Here is a 20156-nt window from a genome sequence, read left to right as displayed (position 1 = left end):
CTCTGCCGTGCTGAGTGTGCTGGCCTCAGACCAAGGGTCTCATTTCGTTCCCAGCCTCCAGGAGGAAGTATTTGGGGGTGTGAGCTTAGCTGCCATACCTGGAGCCCTCCACACATGATACCACAGGTACTCTTTTGAGCCCCGCTTATGTGGTCGGTGCACCCCTCATTACTCTCTCAGTGTCTCACTTCACCTCTAATAGGTCCTTGGCTACCTCCAATCAGCTGACCTAAGGCCGACTCTTCACACCAAAGAGTTCAGATCTGTGAGCCTCCTGATTTGAATTCCAGGTACACCTCATCAGGCTGCTCCTGCCTGAGGCTTCCCAGACATGGCTGTCGTAGGGTGAAAATCCTGTGGGGTCCCTTTTCTGGGTGGAGGAGCCCATCGGGTTTCATTCAGGGAACTTGCAGTGAGTTAGAAGGTCTAGAATTCCTTCCTTTTCTCACGTCATACCTCCCCACAGCCCCATCAAGGCCCTTAGGAGTCCCGTGGGAAAATGGGGTGCTCCTTAGCCTGACCACCTTCCTGAGGCTTCTTTTAGTTGACAGCATTCTCATCACTCAAAGTTTCTGGAATGAATGTCCATCCTTATGTGCAATTACTGTGATACTTGCTAGTCTCTATTTTAGTTTGTGCCTTGTACCTTTTGTTCTATTAAGATGTTAATGAAGGCCAGTCCACGTTCAACGGCAAATTTTCAAGTGGTTATCAGCACAGCCTGTGGACTCACACTGCTACACCCAACCCAGTCTTTTTTTTTTTTTTTTTTTTTTTTTTAAAGATTTTTTTTTTTTTTTTGAGAGAGAGAGAATGAGAGAGAGCGAGTACATGAGAGGGGGGAGGGTCAGAGGGAGAAGCAGACTCCCCGCCGAGCAGGGAGCCCGATGCGGGACTCGATCCAGGGACTCCAGGATCATGACCCGAGCCGAAGGCAGTCGCTTAACCAACTGAGCCACCCAGGCGCCCCAACCCAGTCTTTAATATAGTTCTAATATTATCCTTTGGTCCTGGCACTTAGGCTCTGAGGAGCTCCTCAGGTACCTTTATTGAAGCTGTAGAAATTCACTTTCCCAGTGAATACTGGAAGAACCAAGGGCTGACCTTGAAACCTTCCCTCTAGTCAGTCCTGTCATTGGCCTCTCTTGCAGGCTAGTACCATTCTCAATCACAGAGCAGGCCTCCACCTGCCCTCACAGAGGCTCTAGTTCAACACAGAGTTAGTATTCCTCAGGAGCTTATCGTTTTTGTTGTTTTGCTCTTGTTGATATCGGTTTTTTATTTCTCTTTAAATTTTTTAGGGTTCATTTTGATTATGGGCAAAGCAGCCTGAGTTGGTGACATATTTGTAACTATAGGTAAAGGCAATGATTCTGTAAATATGTTAAAGAGAATTGACATCTTTACAATATTCTCTTTTATATGAATAAGCAGTAAATTGCGTTTTTCGAAAATTCTTGTTCATAAGTCTTTCAATAATTTTTTAAAATTTTTTATTCAAATTCAGTTTAACATACAGGACATTATTAGTTTCAGAGGTAGAATTTAATGATTCATCAGTTGCACATAACACCCAGTGCTCATTCCATCAAGTGCCCTCCTTAATGCCCATTCTCCCACCCACCTCCCTTCCAGGAACCCTGTTTGTTTCCTATAGTTAAGAGCCTCTTATGGTTTGTCTTCCTCTCTGTTTTCATCTTATTTTATTTCTCCTTCCCTTTCCCTGTGTTTGTCTGTTTTGTTTCTTAAATTCCACATATGAGTGAAATCATATGGCATTTGTCTTTCTCTGACTGACGTATTTCACTTAGCATAATGCACCCTAGCTCCATCCACGTCATTGCAAGTGGCAAGATTTCATTCTGATGCCTGAGTAATATTCCATTGTGTGTGTGTGTGTGTGTGTGTGTGTGTGTGTGTGTGTGTACATACACATACCACCTCTTCTTTATCCATTCATCTGTTGAGGGACATCTGGGCTCTTTCCATATTTTGGCTATTGTGGACATTGCTGCCCCTTCAAATCACTATTCCTGTATCCTTTGGATAAATATCAGGTCGTAGGGTAGTTCTGTTTTTAACTTTTTGAGGAATCTTCATACTGATTTCCAGAGTGTTTGCAGCAGTTTGCATTCCCACGAACAGTGTAAGAGTGTTCCCCTTTCTCTTCATCCTCACCAGCATCTGTTGTTTCCTGTGTTATTAATTTTAGCCATTCTGATTGGTGTAAGGTGGTATCTCATTGTAGTTCTGATTTGTGTTAGTCTATCAGTACGTTTTTATAGTTATCTCCTAAAGAACTTGTAGGTGTCTGTTTGGTTTTGTATTAGGTATATCTTGGATATTATTGTTGTTTTCAGTGATATGTTTTCCATTATATGTTGTAATTTGTTAGTTATTTTGTTTTATCAGATTCCTTAATTTGCTATGTTGATCTTTTATACCACATCTTTCTGAAGTTGCTTATATGTCTTAATAATTTCTGTACCAATTACTTGGAACTTTTTAATTAATAGATCATATTGTTACCATTGTTTCCTCTTTCTTTTCATTATTCTTTCCTTTTATTTACTTTGGTATTCATATTCTTGTATAATAGTTGTGTACTGGGTATGTATTTTCATCCAGTTGTAGACAGTGGATTTGATATCATACGTCTTTGTTTTCTTGTCAAAACTATTGGGTATGTTTGCAATAGTTCCCATTTAGTATATTTATTATAGATTTTAGAAAATGGAAATTCTTTCTTTCTTTCTTTCCTTCCTTCCTTCCTCCCTCCCTCCCTCCCTCCCTCCCTTCCTTCCTCCTCCCTCCCTCTTTTCTTTCTTTCTTTCTTTCAAGATGGAACACTCCTCAAATTTGCATATCATCCTTGCATAGGGGCCATGCTAGTCTTCTCTGTATTGTTCCAATTTTTGTGTATTTGGTGCCAAACGGAGCATGGAAATTCTTTTGTAATGGAAGCTTGCGAAAACTTATTATCATTGGCAAGTATTTATTTATTCATTCATTCATTCATTCATTCATTTATTTATTTTGTCAAAGGCTTTTTCTTTACCCTTGCACATAGTCTCGTCCTTTTCCCCTCTTTTTTTGCTAAGATAGTGATTTCCATTTGGCAACATTTTCTAATGTTAATTCACTGCTATATTGGAAATACTATGAATTTATTTAGGGTATTTGTCTCTATGCAAGTGAGCTTGCCTTAAGTGTTGTTTAATTGAGGGATTCTTGCCTGGTCTTTGTATCAAGAAGAGGTAGCCTATTTTAATGGTTGAATAACTCCCTAGTTTTTGTGTAATTAAAAAAGTTTACATGAGGTGGTGATTACTTTTACCGTTATCATTTTGTGTAACAAGCCCTAAAGCCTGGATGGCCCTGGAGTCTTTTGATGTTGCCTTGGGTTGGACTGCTGTTTCATTTCTTATTTTGTTGATTGAAGATATCTGTCTCTCTATGGACCTATTTACTTATTTATATTATGTTAACCTTAAAAGTAAGCATCCAGTTATTTTACCAGGAAGTTGGGTTTATCTGGAAGTAGCAGAGAATTTCAGTTTGGGACTTGGAGGCCAGGCACAACCATAGGCAAGTCCAAGAACAAAGGAGGGGAATACTCTTTTATAGATGGAAGGAGGAGTTGGGGGAGCTCTTATAAAGTCCATTGGAGTAAACTGGGAGTTTGAAATGACTTTTCACTGGCTAAGTTGTGACAGTCTCTCATTGGCTGGACTGTTACTGGGCAAGGAAAAAATCTTTTTTTTTCCTCCTGCTCTTGTAGTGAAGTATGTATGAGCTTCTTCCTATTGGGAATATATTTCTACCTGTCTGCAATTGAAGACAAGTGGTAAGTTATGAGAGCTCCCCTTTCTGGCCTCCCGGCTCCATTTTAGATGAGTTTTCCTTTATTTAATTTCACAATATTTTGATAAAATGCTCCATTTTACAGGCATATCTCAAAGATACTGCAGGTTCAGTTCCATACTACCATAATAAAGCTAGTACATATTGCATTAAAGCACGTCACATGAATGTTTTGGTTCCCGATGCATCTAAAAGTTATACTCACACTGTACTGTAGTCTATTACTTGTACAAAAGCATTATGTCTAAAAAAAAAAAACAACAGTATGCACATCTTAATTTAAAAATAGCTTAATGAGGGGCGCCGGGGTGGCTCAGTCGTTAAGCATCTGCCTTTAGCTCAGGTCATGATCCCAGGGTCCTGGGATTGAGCCCCACATCAGGCTCCCTGCTCAGCCAGAAGCCTGCTTCTCCCACTCCCCCTGCTTGTGTTCCCTCTCTTGCTGTGTCTCTCTCTGTCAAATAAATAAATAAATAAAATCTTTAAAAATAAATAAATAAAAATTAAAATAGCTTAATGAAAACTCCAAGCTCATACAGTTCTGTTTATGTGGGACAGATTAAGTGAGATTTCTAAATGCCTTTCAGCTATAAATGCATTAAACTGGTTTTTATTCATGATGTATAAAATATGTGTTATTTTTATGTAATTTGAATGAAGGGTACTTTAAGTACATTTAAAAATATTTGAAGTGAGAAGATGGTAGTTTCCATATTGAAATTATAATGTAACTTGCTAGGACTTAAGTTGTACTAAATATTCAAAGGTGAGTGCATTTTAAATAGTCATCAAAGACGGTGACTTTTAGGCAAAAAAAAAAAAAACTTTTCAAAGAATACCAGTTATACTAGAAGTGAGGAAAATGAGGAAATTGGTTTTTAATAATTTCTGGAGAAAACTAGAGCTTGATTGCTCAATGAATACATATTAGATAGATTAATTGACTGGATGTTTTATATGGTGAGACACTGAGCTGAGATAAATATGATAAGATGTGGTATAGAGACATACCTTGGAGATACTGCAGATTTGGTTCCAGACTACTAGAATAAAGCAAATATTGTGACAAAGAGAGTCCATTGAATTTCTTGTTTTCCCAGTTCATATAAAAGTTATGTTTACACTGTCTTTTCAATGTGCAATACCTTATGTCTTTAAAAAGTACATGTCATAATATGGGGCACCTGGGTGGCGCAGTCTCTTGGGCGCCCAACTCTTGGTTTCTGCTCCGATCGTGATCTCAGGGATGTGATATTGAGCCCCACATCAGCGTCTGTGCTGGGCGTGGAGCCTACTTAAGACTCTCTCTGCCCCTTTCCCCTGCACGCACATGCTCTAACTCTCAAATAATAAGTCTTAAAAAAATAAAAAATACATATTGTAATAAAGAAGTGCCTTATTACTAATAATTGCTAGCCATCATCTGGGCTTTCAGCAAGTCATAATCTTTTTGTTGACGGAAGTTCTTGCATCTCTGTTGATAACTGATCAGGCTTGTGGTTTCTAAAGGTTGGGGTGGCTGTGGCAATGTCTTAAAATAAGGCAACAATGAAGTTTGCCACGTCGATTGACTGTTCCTTTCACACACAGTTTCTCTGTAGCATGTGGTGCTGTTTGATAGCCTCTTCACCAGGAGTAGATTTCATCTCATGAAACCACTTTCTTTGCTCCTAGCTGTAGGAAGCAAATCCTCATCCCTTCAAGTTTTATCATGAGATCGCAGCAATTCAGTCATATCTTTAGGCTCCAATTAATTCTAGTCCCCTTCTATTTTCACCACATCTGCAATTGCTTCCTCCACCTGAAGTCTTGAAACCCTCAAAGTCATCCATGAGGATTGGAATAATTTTTTCCAGACCCCCATTAATATTGATATTTTTACTTCTTTTCATGAATCTTGAATGTCCCTAATGGCATCTAGAATGGTGAATCCCTTCCAGAAGGTTTTCAATTGACATTGCCCAGATCCATCAGAGGATCCACTAGCTATGGTAGCTATAGCCTTATGAAATGTATTTCTTAAATCATAAGACTTAAAAGTTGAAATTAACTCCTTTATCCACAGACTGCAGGATGGATGTTGTGTCAGCAGGCATGAAAACAACATTCATCTCATTACACATCCCCATCAGAGCTCTCAAGTGACCAGGTGCCCTGTCAATGAGCAGTCATATTTTGAAAGGAATCTTTTTTTCTGAGCAGTAGGTCTCAACAGTGGCCTTAAAATGTTCAGTAAATAATGTTGTAAACAGATGTGCTGTCATCCAGGCTTTGTTTTTCCATTTACAGAGCACAGGCAGAATACATTTAGCATAATTCTTAAGGGTCCTAGGATTTTTGGAATGGGAATGGGCTTTGGTTTCAACCAGCTGCATTAGTCCCTAAGAAGAGAGTTTGCCTGTCCTTTGAAGTTTTGAAGCCAGGCTTTGAGTTCTCCTCTCTAGCTATGAAAGTCCTAGATGGCATCTTCTTCCAATAGAAGGCTGTTTCATCTACACTGAAAATCTATATGTAGTGTAGTCACCTTCATGAATTATGTTAGCTAGATCTACGGAATTTACTGCAGCTTCTACATTAGCACTTGGTGCTTTTCCTTGTACTGTTATGTTGTGGAGATGGCTTCTTTCCTTAAACCTCATGAACCAACCTCTGATAGCTTCAGATTTTCTCTCGTGCAGCCTCCTCACCTCTCTCAGCCTTCACAGAACTGAAGAGAGGTAGGGCCTTGCTCCGGATTAGGCTTTGTCTTAAGGGGATGTGTACTGTGACAGGTTTGATCTCCTATCCAGACCACTGAGACTTTATTCATGTTTCACTTTCATGTGCTCATTGTAGTAGTACTTTTAATTTTCTTCAAGGACTTTTCCTTTGCATTTACTATTTGACTAACTGGTGCAAGAACCTTAGCTTTCAGCCTATCTTGGCTTTTGACATGCCTTCCTCGCTAAGCTTAATAATTGCTAGCTTTCAATTTAAAGTGAAGGACGTGGAAATCTTCCCTTCACTTAAACACTAAGAAGCCGTTGTGGGGTTACTAATTGGCCTAATTTCAATATTGTTGTGCGTCAGAATAGGCAGGCTGGAGGAGAGGGAGAGATGGCGGGAACAACTGGTCAGTGGGAGAGTCAGAACACACACAGCACTGATTAAGTTTGCCATCTTATGGGTGTGATTCTTGGCGCCTCAAAACAATTACAGTAGTTTTCAATTAGCAATAATCGTGCCTCGGGTAAACCTCATTGGCTATGATATTGCCACTGCGCAAAGCTGAAACAATTACAGTAGTTACATCAAAGATCATTGTTCATATATCACCATAACACATATAAGAATAATGAAAAAGTTTGAAATATTGAGAGAATTACCAACACATAACACAGAAATATGAAGTAAGGGAATTGTGTTGAAAAAATATCACTGAGAGTCTTGCTTTACACAGAGTTGCCACAAACCTTCATTTGGCAGAAAACGCGATGATCTGAGAATTGCCATAAAATGAGAACTGCCTGTACATCACTTCTCTCTTTTTTTTTTTTTTAAGAATTATTTATATATTTTGAGAGAGAGGGGGAGAGAGCACAAGCAGGAGGGGCAAGAGGGATAGGGAAAGAGAATCTCAAGCAGACTCTGCACTGAGCATGCAGGCCAATGCGGGGCTCAATCTCAGGACACTGAGATAATGACCTGAGCCGAAATCAGGAGTCAGACACCTAACTGACTGAGCCTCCCAGGCGCCCCACATCACATTTCATATTAAAGGCAGGATGTTTAGAAAGAGCCCTTGTATTATAGAAATTCTCTCTTTTTTTTTTTTTTTTTAAGAAATTCTCAAACATATATAACAGTATGGAGACTAGAATAATGAACCCAGTTACCTAACATTAATCAATAGCAATCCTCAATTTTTATAGGTAGAATCCTGTTCATATTAAAGTTTAGGTGTTTGTTTCTTAGGAAGTGCTCTCCAGGGGTAAAAATGTGCACTTCCATCAGGATGTACATGATGTCCATTGTCTCCTTTATAGTAATGTTGGCAGTCATCTTCTTTATCCATGAAATCCATTAGAGGCAGCAGGATGATCATTTTCTAATTCCAAACTTCCCGAGTTTTGTATCTGAAATTCTTCTTTAGGTAGAACTTCGTTGCCTATCACTTATCTTGAGATATTGGCAATACAGTGTTATTTTATCACTGCCATATCTCTTCTCCACCTAAATTTTGCCCAGTTTTATTTACCTAATATCATGTATAACTGTTTCTTTCATTTATGATTATAATACTTATAAAAATTGTTATATAAATCCTTTCAAAGAACTAGCTTTCATTAGCAGGCTCTACTGTCTTCTAATTGATCACTTTTGCATTCATCTGTATTGTTTCCTACTTTTGCTTCTTTGTGTTTAATATGCTGTTCTTTCTCTAGCTTCTTAAATTGTTTGGATGTTTTAAACATGTTTATAATAAATCTAATTAATGTAATAAATATCCCTGTAAGTACCTCCTTGGGCCGTTTTGAGCAGTAGAATGCTATAGAGCTTTATGTGTAGTGCTCACTTTTTTTTTTTTTTACAAGTTGAATATATCTCTCAATGCTTTTATGATTTTTTGAATATGTGTATGTGTGTGTGTGTGTTTATGCATAAAGCACTAGGACCAAAACAGAATTATTTAGAGGAAGTTTCAAGTTTCAGAGATCCTGGGAGTATTTGGCTTTGTTACATTTTACTTATTAATGATAGAAGAAATTTGAGCAAACTTAACTGCTAGTAAAAGAGTTGCTTTTTTTTCCCCCAGAAGAGAAAGTAAGGTTTCACGTGAGAAAATCAATAAAAATAATTGGCCAACTGCAACATTCAGATTATCCAGGAAAACAAAAACTACTCTAAGTATATAACTCTGAGGGAATGTTTATTTATTCAGAAACTTTATTATTTGATGCTATTACAGGTCTATAGAAAAATTGAGCAGAAAGTACAGCAAGTTCCCATATACCCTCTCAGCCCCTTACACACAGTTTCTGCTATTATTTACATGTTATCTTGCATTAGTTTGGTGTGTTTGTTAAAATTAATAAGCCAATATTGATATATTAGTGACTAAAATAGGTAGCATACATTAGGGTTCACTCTTTGCGTTGTGTGTTCTATGGGTTTTGACTAACATATAATGACATGTATCCATCATTATGGTATTACAGAGAGTAGTTCCACTGTGCTAAAAATCCCCTGTGCTCTACTGAGGCACCCTCCCTCCATCCCCCTGAATCCCTAATCTTTTCTACTGTCTCCATAGTTCTACCTTTTCCAGAATGGCACGTATTTAAAATAAGAGGGTATGTAATCTTTTCATATATGCTACTTGAAATTAGCAGTATGCATTTAGCGTTCCTCCATGTCTTTTCATAGCTTGAAAGTTCATTTCTTTATATTATTGCACAGTATTCTATTGTCTGGATGTACCACAATTTGTTTATCCATTCACCTGTTGAAGGACATCTCGGTCGCTTTCATTCTTTGGCATTTATGAATAATGTTGCTGTAAACTTTTATGTGCAGCTTTTTGTATGAACATAATTTTTCAACTCAGGTAGGTAAACACGAAGGAGTGCATTTGCTGGATGGTATGACAAGAGTATGTTTACTTTTGTAAGATTCTTTTAAAATGGTTTTGCATGTGGCTGTACCATTTTGCATTCCCACCAGCACTGAATGCGAATTCCTGTTGCTCTGCATCCTTTCCAGTGTTTGGGTTTGTCTGTGTTTCAGATTTTAGCCATTCTGACACGTGTGTAGTGGTATCTCTTTGCTTTAATTGGCAGTTTCCAAATGCAATATAGTGGTAAGCATCTTTTTATGTAGAAGTATGTGGTTTAATCTCCACCTATTTGAGATTTTTATGCTATTTTTCTGTTATGTATTCCTGGTTGAATTCCACTGTGGTCCTAGAGTATGCTTGTATGATTTCTGTTCTTTAAATTGGATGGTGTTTTATGGCACAGAATGTGGTCTATCTTGATGTATGTTCCATGTGAACTTGGAAAAAAAAAAGTGTGTTTTCTCCTGTCGTTATGTTTTCTAAAAATGTCATGTAGACCTTCTTCACTGATGGTGCTATCCAGTTTAATTATACCATTAATAATTTTCTGACTGCTGCATTTGTCAGTTACTTAGAGAGGTGTGCTGAAGTCTCTTCATTAGAACTGTGTATTTGTCTCAGTGTTTCCCTCATGTCTGTTGACACTGTGTTTTTTGGGGGTGTGCACATTAAGGATGGTAATATATCTTGGAGAATTGACCCCTTTGTGATTATGTAATACCTCTCTTTTTCTCTGGTAATTTTCCTTGAACTGAATTCTGCTTTGTCTGAAAGAAAACTGGTTAGTCCAGCTTTCCTTTCATTTATATTAGAATGGTATGTCTTTTTCCATCTCTTTAGTTTCTTTAATCTATCAGTGTCTTTACATTTAAGGTGGGTTTCTTGTAGACAGTGTCTAAGATGGTCTTGGTTTTTTTTATCCCCTCTGAGAATTGTATTCTTTTAAGTAGTGTATTTAGACCACTGACTTTTAAAGTAATTATCGCTATAGTTGGATTTATACTTACCATAATATTTTGTCCCTGTTGTTTATTTGCTGTTCTTGTTCTTTGTTTCTTTTTTGTCTCTCACCCTTTTGCTACCTTCTCTGGCTTTAATTTAGCATCTTATGATTCCTTTTTCTCCCCTCTTTAGCACAGCAATTATTTCTCCTTGTTTTTAGTGGATGCTCTAACTTTTGGAATCTGCATTTAGAACTAACCCAAGTCCACTTCCGCATAATGCGCTACAGACTCTCGGGTAGTGGCCAATTCCTCCCTCCTGTTTCTTAGAACCTTGCTGTCATTCATCCTACTTCCTCATAAGCTATAATTATGGAATAGATGGTCTCTGTTATTATTTTGGACTATTATCTGTTTGCTCAAATAAAGAAAAAATTATTTTGCCTTCATTTATTCCTTCTCTGCCATTCTTCTTGTCTTTATGTAGGTGGGAGTTTCTGACCTATATTAGTTTTCTTCTCCTCGAAAAACTTCTTTGAACATTTTTTTACAAGGGAGGTCTCCTGGTACCAGATTTCCTCAGTTTGTGTTTGTCTGTGAGCGTCTTTTATTCTCCTTCACCTCAGAGGAGAATTTTACTCAATATAGAATTCTAGGTTGGTAGGGTTTTGTTTTTCAATCTTTCAAGCTTTAATTCAACTCTCTTCTTGCTTGCATGTCTGTGAAGAGAAGGCCAATGTAATTCTTACCCTTGTGTCTCTACACAAGGTACCTTTTTCTCAAGAGTTTCTCCTTTGGGTTGGTTTTCTGCAGTTTGCATATGCTCTGCCTAGATGTAGTTTTTGTTATTCATACTGCTTGGCATTCTTGGAGCCTCTTGGATTGGTGGTTTAGCATCTGGTGTTAATTTTGGAAAATTCTCAGCCATTTTCACTTCATATGTTTGCTCTGTTTCTTGCTCTCTTTCTCCTTCCAGTAGTCCCATTACACTAATGTTACATCTTTTGTCATCCCACAGTTTTTGACTCTTCTCTTTCATCTTTTTCATTCTTTTTTTTCTCTTTGCATTTCATCTGGAAGCTTCTGTTGACATGTTTTCAAATTTATTGATTTCATTCCTCAGCCATGCCCAGCCTTTTGATGAACCCATCAAAGGCTTTCTTCATTTCTTTTGCAATCTTTTTGATTTCGAGCATTGCCTTATGATTCTTTCTTAGAGCTTACATCTCTGTGCTCACATTACCCCTTATTTATTCTTGCACAGTTTCCCTTTTTCCATTATAGCCCGCAGCATATTAATCATAGTTATTGTAAATTCCTGCTATGATAATGCCAAAATATCTGCCATGTCTGATTCTGGATCTGATGCTTCAAACTATGTTTTTTGTCTTTTAGTATGTATGCCTTATAATTTTTGTTGTTGTTGTTGAAAGCTAGATATAATGTATCGGGTGAAAGATTTTATGATTTTCGGGCCTGGAGTCAGGCAGTGTTTATTGTTTGCTGTAGCTGCAGTTTTCAGAGACTACATTTTCTCTGGTGTCCTTTTCATCTTCTCTGTTTTTCTTTAAAAAGGTCCGAGACGTACAGCTCTTTCAGTTGCAATCTTTTGTTATTAGACAGGAGCCCTGTTGATGTGGTAGTGAGGTGTGGGGCATGGGGGAGTGTTCCGTAATCTAATGATTAGGTCTCAGTTGTTTTTTTTTTCACGCCTCAGGTAAAACAGGAAGTAAAGAGGGCCTATTTGGGGGTATTTCCCTTCTTCCTCCTCTTGGAAGGCTAGAAGGGGCTAGAGCTGGCATTTCCCCTCCCCCAGATGGCTTAGGCTCTAATAAAATCCTACTCAGTTAGGCTCTGGGAAATAGTTTCTCTGTAGGCAAGCCTTGTTATGAAGAACAGATCACGTTGGGCATTTTTCAAGCTGGCTACTTTTTCCTTTCCCCTGCTAGAAGTACAATGGCATTGTTGTCTGACCTTTATTGTCACTATAAGAACCTAGTAGGGCTCCTGGAAGTAAAACTTAGAAAAGTTTAGGGGCCCCTATTAGACTAGGCCTGCCTAGAGTTTTTAACTCGAAGCTACTCTGCAGTGAGTCTCCAGTAATTTGTGAAATACACTTTATAAGTTTTCCAATCCTGGTGCCAGCTCCAGCACTGGTTTCTGCTCCTGGACTTATGATCCAGCGAGCTGTAATTCTCCATTTCAACCAGTTTCTCTCTCCATTTTGGGGGGCAGCAGTTAGCCTTGTGACCTCTGATGGATATAAGAATAATTGCCAATTTGCAGTTGGTTCAGATGTTTTCTTGTTGTGAGGATGGGAATGACAAAGTAAGTTCCTTTCATGTTAGACTGAAAACTGGAAGTGACAAGAAAAATCCACTCTCAAGCTCATTTTGTTTGCCAGAATTAATTTTCTTTTGTCTCTAGGGCTTAGAGGGTTTTTTTCTTGCTGACTGTGATTTAGAGACTAACCTCAGTACCTAAACCTAGCCTGCAGTTTCATGCCACTTGGCCCGACCCATAGGCCATTCCAAACATGGCAGATTTCCTCTTCAAAAACAAGCAAGATAGCAAGAGCATATCTGATAGCAATGTGGTGTCTTATACAGCATCTGTTATCAGAGGAGTGTTGTCTTACCTTTAACGTGTAATGTAATAATTGGAGTGACATCCCAACACCTTTGTCATAATCTCTTCCTTAGAATTCAGCCGTAGGCCCTACACTTGAGGGTAGAAGTATGCAAAGGTATGATCACTGGGAGCTAGGGAATCGTGGGCCCCCATATGCCCCACTCTATCCTCTAGGCCCCATTGTTTCATGTCCCTACCTGATACAAAAGACATTTCCCCCATCTGAGACCCTCAAAAAAGCCTCATCCAAGTACCTCAGCTCAGATTTCAAATCTTATCATTTAAATCAGGTCCACCTACCAACGTTTAGAGTCCTAGGTGTAGTTGTTAAGTATACCAGCTGGACACATCACATCTTTATGTGTGGATCTATGAAACATGTTATCCTTACTTTTTAAATGAAAGGCAGACTGTGTTTGTAGTTGAGAATATAGATAAGTACTTTGCAAATGGTTATCAAATGCAGTGGGACAAGTACCCATTACATGTATATTGCCTGCTCCAATAGAAACATTCTCCCTAGTTTATCTAGGATTCATGTATTACTGCTAAGAGCTACTTTGCATTGCAGGCTTTAGTCTCTCAGCTCTGAGACACATCGTTGGAGGTTTTGGCGCCAGTTCACCAGTCCCACAGCCTTACCTCTCAGACCACAGGGCGAAACTTGAACTCCAGGACCTCTGAAGAACTGCACTTACCGAAATCCTGAACAGGCTTGTCTCAGGATTTTGACACTTAATTGCTCTTGCTTAGAATCCCACCTCCTATTTTCTTCTTTTAAATTATCTCTGTGTACCACTGTAATACCCCACCAACTTCCAACTGCTCCTATGATAGAAATCCTAACATCCCCAGAAATAACATGGTGTCTTCCAAACAGCAGATATTCAGTTAATGCTCAGGGAATGAATGAGCCAATGAACATAGCATAGTATCTAATTTATTAAAATTTAATTTCTCCTACATTCTTGAATAAGCTAAGTAAATCTGTGTGTGTTTAGATTTTTCAGAGCAACAAACTGAATGTTTAGGGAATTCAAGAGTTGAGCATTTGTTTTTCACTTCATTGCTATTTCTTGAGCACAACAATTTTACTGTTGAATCCGTTCATATTTCCAAAGAAGCAATTACTCAATTGCCACATTATTCTGTTTTAGATCACAAAATAAGATGGAAATTTTCCCAGTTGGTTTTACAAAACAGCATAGCTTCTACTCCTAAACTTGATGCAAAACAATAAATGTATAATCAAACTGGTGATTCATAAGCTTACATTCCGAAGCTGTTTAAATTTTCTATTTAAAGGAACAACATTTAGAAACTAATTGGAAAGAAAGGAGGAAAGAAAGAAGTGAAGGAAGGAAAATCTCCCAAGTTACCCGATAAAACAGGAATATGATGATGATATGTAATGTATTCCCTCCTGCCCAGCAGCAGCCCCTCACCCTCACTACTTATAAGGTTGCTGGGCCTTTTCGACCAGAAAGTGAAGAACCTGCCTAAGACCTTACTAGGGGTAATGAAGCTGCTGGATGTTACCCTGGACCATGGCCGAGCTGGCAGTGGTGTCAAACTCTGGCTCAGGCTCTGCCTTCCTCATCTCACAAAGACTCCATATTGGCATAGGCAGAAATGGGGCTATATCATTGACCTTGGTCAGAAATCTCAGGACTTTCATCTTGTTGGTTCTTTTGAGCTCTTGGACCCCACAGGAGTTTATATAGCATGTAGAATCACCATCAGGAGCTTGCTTGATACTCCAAGTACTTTGCCCATACCAAATCTCCAGTAATGAGCTTTCTGGCCTCTCCATAGATGAAGGGCTTTCTCCGAGCATATATCTACATCACATTCGGGAATTCTCAGATATTCTCCTCAGTGGTGCAATTGCCCTTCACAAAGGCCATGCCCAGGAAGGTCCTCAGGAGACCAGCCTTTCGCAACCACCGGCAGCACTCTAATGCCCATGATGGGTGAAATCCATCTTGCTAACAAGGACAATGTTTAATTGTGTCAAAAGCCTTCAAGTCAAGGGCAAAGACCAGCTCCACATGTTTGAGGCTTTCCACAGGATCACAGGAAAATGGCCCTTATACATTTTGTTGACCTTTTTCAGCATCTATGCTTTTGTGATGGGCTCTTTAATTTTATACATGAGCAAAAGGAACTGCATCAACTAAGCCGCCTTCTTCGTTAAAGGGCCTCTGCCTTAGTTCTCTGTGGCAGGTGGGGCTTGTGAAGTGCTTAGATTTTCATCCTCCTGGCTGTTGGCATCTTCCTCAGTTCTGCTCCATGAAAAGTCTGCAGGACTCTGGGTGGTGAGATAGGGGAATCTGAGAGGCCTGGAGAATGCTTTGTGTCCTAATGGCAGGCAGCATCTGCGCAATACCCAGAAAAGAGGAGAGGAGGAGATGAAGGACGCTTCTTCTCTTGCTGCAGTGACCTGACGTCCTTCTAGATCCTGGGTACCACTCAGCCAAAGCTCAATACAGCTGCCTGGTACCTCTCAGGTCTGAAAGCAGAGGCGAGGATGTAGTAATGCTTATGTTCTGATGTTTGTGGTCACTTTAGTCCTCCCTCACGCAGATCCTTGTATGTGATTATTGCTCCTTGTCCAAGACTCTCTAGTAATGTCACCTCCCTACAAGCTCTGAGATTTTGCCCAGCTAGATCCCTCATAAATAATAGGTGAGGATCCTAGGCTAGATGTAGGCTGAAGAACCTGCAGCAAAAGGCATAGTGCCCAGGACAGGTGATATGCTGTGTCTTAGTCCATTCGGGCTGCTATAACAACCTACCAGGCTGGGTAGCTGATAAACAACAAAAATTGCTCTCCGATCTAGAGGCTGGGAGTCTCAGATCAGGATGCCAGTATGGTTAGTTTGGTGAAGGCTCTCTTCTGGGTTGCAGACTCCTGACTTCTCACTGTGTCCTCACATGGTAGAAGGGGTGAGGGGTCCCTTGGGTGCCTTTTCACGAGAGCTCCTCCCTCATGACCTAATGACATAGGCTTCAACATACGAATTGTGGAGGGGAGACAAACATTCAGGCCATAGCAGGCTGTCAGATAATAAACAGACCTAACTGTTCTTTTTCTTCACCAACCAGATTTTATGTGTCCTCTGTCCGAAAAATATTTACTTTCTAAAGGTAAGGTGCTGAACCAGATGTTTTTGTGAGCTCTCAATCTTTTGACATTGCATAACATTGCAATGTCCGGCACAGTGACTTTGACCCTCAATTATAGTAAGATGTATATGGAATAGTAAGAACACCTATCAACTATGTGTGTTAGTGATTTTGTGTTCATATATACATAGGCATAATCTCAAAAAACCCATGAATTATTTTGTCTTACCATGTGATTTGCTGTGATAATAACTATTCTATTTTTCATCCATTCTTTGTAGTTTATTAAAATGATAATTAAAAATGCTAGTACTTATCTATAAAGACTTTTCAGGTGTTTTTATATTCTCTGGAGTCACAGTGCCACAACTACCTAAACCCCTGTTATGTATAGGCTGAGGTACTTTATCTGCTTCCTATAGTATAGCAGTAGAAAGTCAGGGTTCCAAGACTCACCAGGAAGAAAAAGGGGCAGAACTTTAAAACCTTTTCCTTCTCTGATCTTATCACCTACCTTTTATTGCAGGCTACAGAGCCAATACAACTGTATGGCATGTGCCTCCCCTCTACTGTGAAGTGTTTTTGGGTCTGCCTTTAGATCTGTAAAGAAAGTATTGATCAGTTGTACTTCATCAAAACTAAAACCTTTTGCTTTACAAGAGACACTGTTAAAGACAGATAATAAAAACCATAGACAGGAAGATTTGCATATGTTTGCAATTTACCTATGTGACAAAAGACTTGTACCCAAATGAAATAAGAAAGAATATGCTGAACAAACAATGAGAAAAAAAGAGTACAATTAGGAAATATGCATAGAACTTGAACACCTTTCACAAAAGAGGATCTATGAATGGAAAATAGGCAGATGCAAATATGTTCCACATGAAGGTCCATTAAGGAACTGTGAATTCATGCAGTGATGAGATGCAACTATACACCTACTATAATCGCTAAAATAGAAATTACTGAAAATACCAAGTATTAGTGAAGATTTCAAGCAGTTGGATTACTCATACGTGGATGGTGAGAAAGTAAAATGATCCAGCATCTCTGGAAATCAGTTTGTCAGGTTTATGTAGTTAAACACACACCTACCATATGATCAAGCAGCCTTTTCCTAGGAATTTAGAGAAAAGAAATGCTAAAACATCACGAACAAATGTACATAGCAGCTTTATTTGTAGCAGCCCAGAATTTAAGATGACCCAACTGTACTTCAGCTGGTCAATGTACAAAAGACTCAGGTACATCAATGCAATGGAGTACTCCTCAGCATTAAAAAGAGAACCAATTAATGATACATGAAACATCCTCGGTGGATCTTGAGATTTATTATGCTGAGAGAAAAAGCTGACCTGAATGTGAAATCTTACATACAGTAAGTTTCCATTTTTATAACATTCTCAAAATGACAAAATTATAGTAATGGAAAATAGATCTATGGTTGTCAAGATTTAAGGTTTGCGGAAAGGTGAGACTTCAGATGGGGAGTGTTGGAGACATTTTATATGGTGAGAGAACAGTTCTGTATCCTGATTATGGTCGTCATTACATGAATCAATACATGTGGGGTTAAAAAAAAAAAAAAACTTAAGGAACTCTATCCCCCGTCAAAGAAGTGCATGTTAAAACTTTACTATCTGAATTAGATTGCAGTTTATTTAATAATCTTGTATGACAATGTTCTTGCCATGACATGTGCTGCATTCACGGGGAGGAGGAGGTAAGCGCAGCACGTGCTACCTACACTGTTTCCTCCTCAGACATTGAAGGACAGAAGGGAAATGGATTGCTCTCTTTTTCTATTTCTCTCTCCTTCACTTTTGGTAGTTTAAAAAGAGCTGTGTCAGATAATGGCTTTGGTTTTCATTTTATAGGCCTTATCAATTACTTATTGTATTTTGATCTCCTTTTCACATTGGATATTAGAAAGGACAGGACCAAACTTTGTTCCCAAACAGGGATATACAACAAACATGCTGTGTACTAGGTCCTTGTTGAATTCAACTTGGCATTTTTAGTCTTATTAAAAAAAAATCTAGCTTTAATCATTCAAATTTTAAATTATTTTATTGTAAAGTCTTTTTTACGTAAATATCCTTAAATTGTTACTGGGACTCATGGGACTGAATTATATTGATGAATAAATCAAGCATTGTTATGAAGGAAAATGAAAATGTATAAGAAAATGACATAGAAATATTTTTCAAAGAATATAGATATAAAAGATGCAGTTTTAAATAATAGGATTGTCATACCTTGATGTTCCAATCAGAGTAAAATACAGAGGATTTAGGAAATTTGCTTGTTGAGAGATGGGTGTTCAGGCACATGGAATCGGAATATGTAATGCCAGTTTGACAAAACAGAATATATTTTTCAAAGATTTTATTTATTTATTTGACAGAAAGAGAGCACAAGTAGGCAGAATGGCAGGCAGAGGGAGAGGAAGAAGCAGACTCCCCGCTGAGCAGGGAGCCCAACATGGGCGGGGCTCGATCCCAGGACCCTGGGATCATGATCTGAGGCGAAGGCAGATGCTCAACCGACTGAGCCACCTAGGTGCCCCAACAAAGCAGATTATTGAGCAGAAGTGGTTTTCAGTACAGCGAAAGTATAGGAAACTGTCCATGTTCAGCAAGGAATATAGAACACAAGAGTTGCAGAGAGAGTAAAAATGACAGAGCATATGTTATAATCATGTAAAATAATAGCAACTGCTGGGACACCTGGGAGGCACAGACAGTTAAGTGTCCAACTCTTGGTTTTGGCTCAGGTTGTGATCTCAGGGTCGTGAGATTGAGCCTCAGGTCGGGCTCCACGCTCAGCCTGACTCCCTCTGCCTTCTCTCCTCCTCCTCAAATAATAAATAAATCTTTTTAAAAAATAATAGCAACTGCTTTATGATCCAGTGGGAATGTGTAACTACTTAAAAGCAAGAATGGGGCAGCAAATCATTTAGATCCGCAGCATAGGCATACTAAAGAAACAAGATGATAAAGTGGAAAAAGAAGGAAGAGTTTCGATATGCAATGTTGAGGTGCTGCTCTGACTATAAAATGGTATTAGGGAAAATACTGGTGTCTATTCATTCTTTTTTTACCTTTTTTGGAGAATACGGGCAGATTTTTTAAAAAGAAAAAGTAAAGTAGTATGAGAATTGCACTGCCAACTAATATGTATATGCCCTGTGTAATGGAAAATCTGCAGACTCACCTTCAGATCAAAAGCATGTGGGAAAACTTGGGAATTGATGAGCTCTGGAAAGAGGGCCATGGTTCAAAAGCAAAGAAATAAAACATGCTCACTGGAGAAGAGAGAATATAATTCTTTAATAAAGGAAAAGAAAATAACATGGAGCAGGTAATACCATGGGGAGAAAATTACTTAGGCGTGAAATAATACAAATTTATATCAATGTGAACAAAATCATTAGTGCCTTCGTTATCAGGACAATTTATGAATGCAAACTTTGTAATAGAAGAATGTCTTTACCGGAAAATAAGTATGTGATGTGTAACTAACAACTGGGAAGTTAGCAACATTGACAGTAGGGGAGAGGAATTAAGTCAGTCATGAATCCCAGTTCTGTTTACATGGTTTTTACTTTGTGAAAGATACTCACATGTTAATTTAGGAAATGTGTTAAATAATAGTCTGTGAGGGAAAATCTGCTTTATCGGACATTGTTCTCATGAAAATCAATAAGTAAAAAAAGAAGTACATTTTCAGTTACTACTCAGAATTAATGGCAGCAGTGAAAATACTACGTATTTTAAATAGCACAGTTTCTTTATATGAGCTTGGGTAACAAACAGAAATACAACTTGTAATACTGAAAGCAATCACTGTTTTTTGTTGTTGCCACTATTAGTTGCATAAGAGCATTTCATATAAATATTGAAAATAGTGAATGAATCCAATCATGTCAGAGAGGATTTTGTGTGTGTATATATATATATATATATATATATATATATATATATATATAT

The 20156-nt window shown here is 38.5% G+C and overlaps 1 non-coding gene and 1 pseudogene across 1 annotated transcript; both read right to left on the bottom strand.

Moving 5' to 3' along the window:
• Positions 1 to 2835: 2835 nt before the first annotated feature.
• Positions 2836 to 2942, bottom strand: LOC116646197. The gene has a single exon (XR_004302093.1). It is a non-coding gene; the product is annotated as a U6 spliceosomal RNA (small nuclear RNA).
• A 4077-nt stretch (positions 2943 to 7019) lies between these two features.
• On the bottom strand, positions 7020 to 7133 carry LOC116646183 (annotated as a pseudogene).
• Between the last annotated feature and the right edge of the window lie 13023 nt (positions 7134 to 20156).

Source organism: Phoca vitulina, unplaced genomic scaffold, assembly GCF_004348235.1.
Source record: "Phoca vitulina isolate PV1807 unplaced genomic scaffold, GSC_HSeal_1.0 scaffold35, whole genome shotgun sequence".
NCBI classification, from domain to species: Eukaryota; Metazoa; Chordata; class Mammalia; order Carnivora; family Phocidae; genus Phoca; species Phoca vitulina.
Note: the sequence above shows the minus strand (reverse complement) of the source record. Positions and strands in the feature narration are given on the sequence as shown.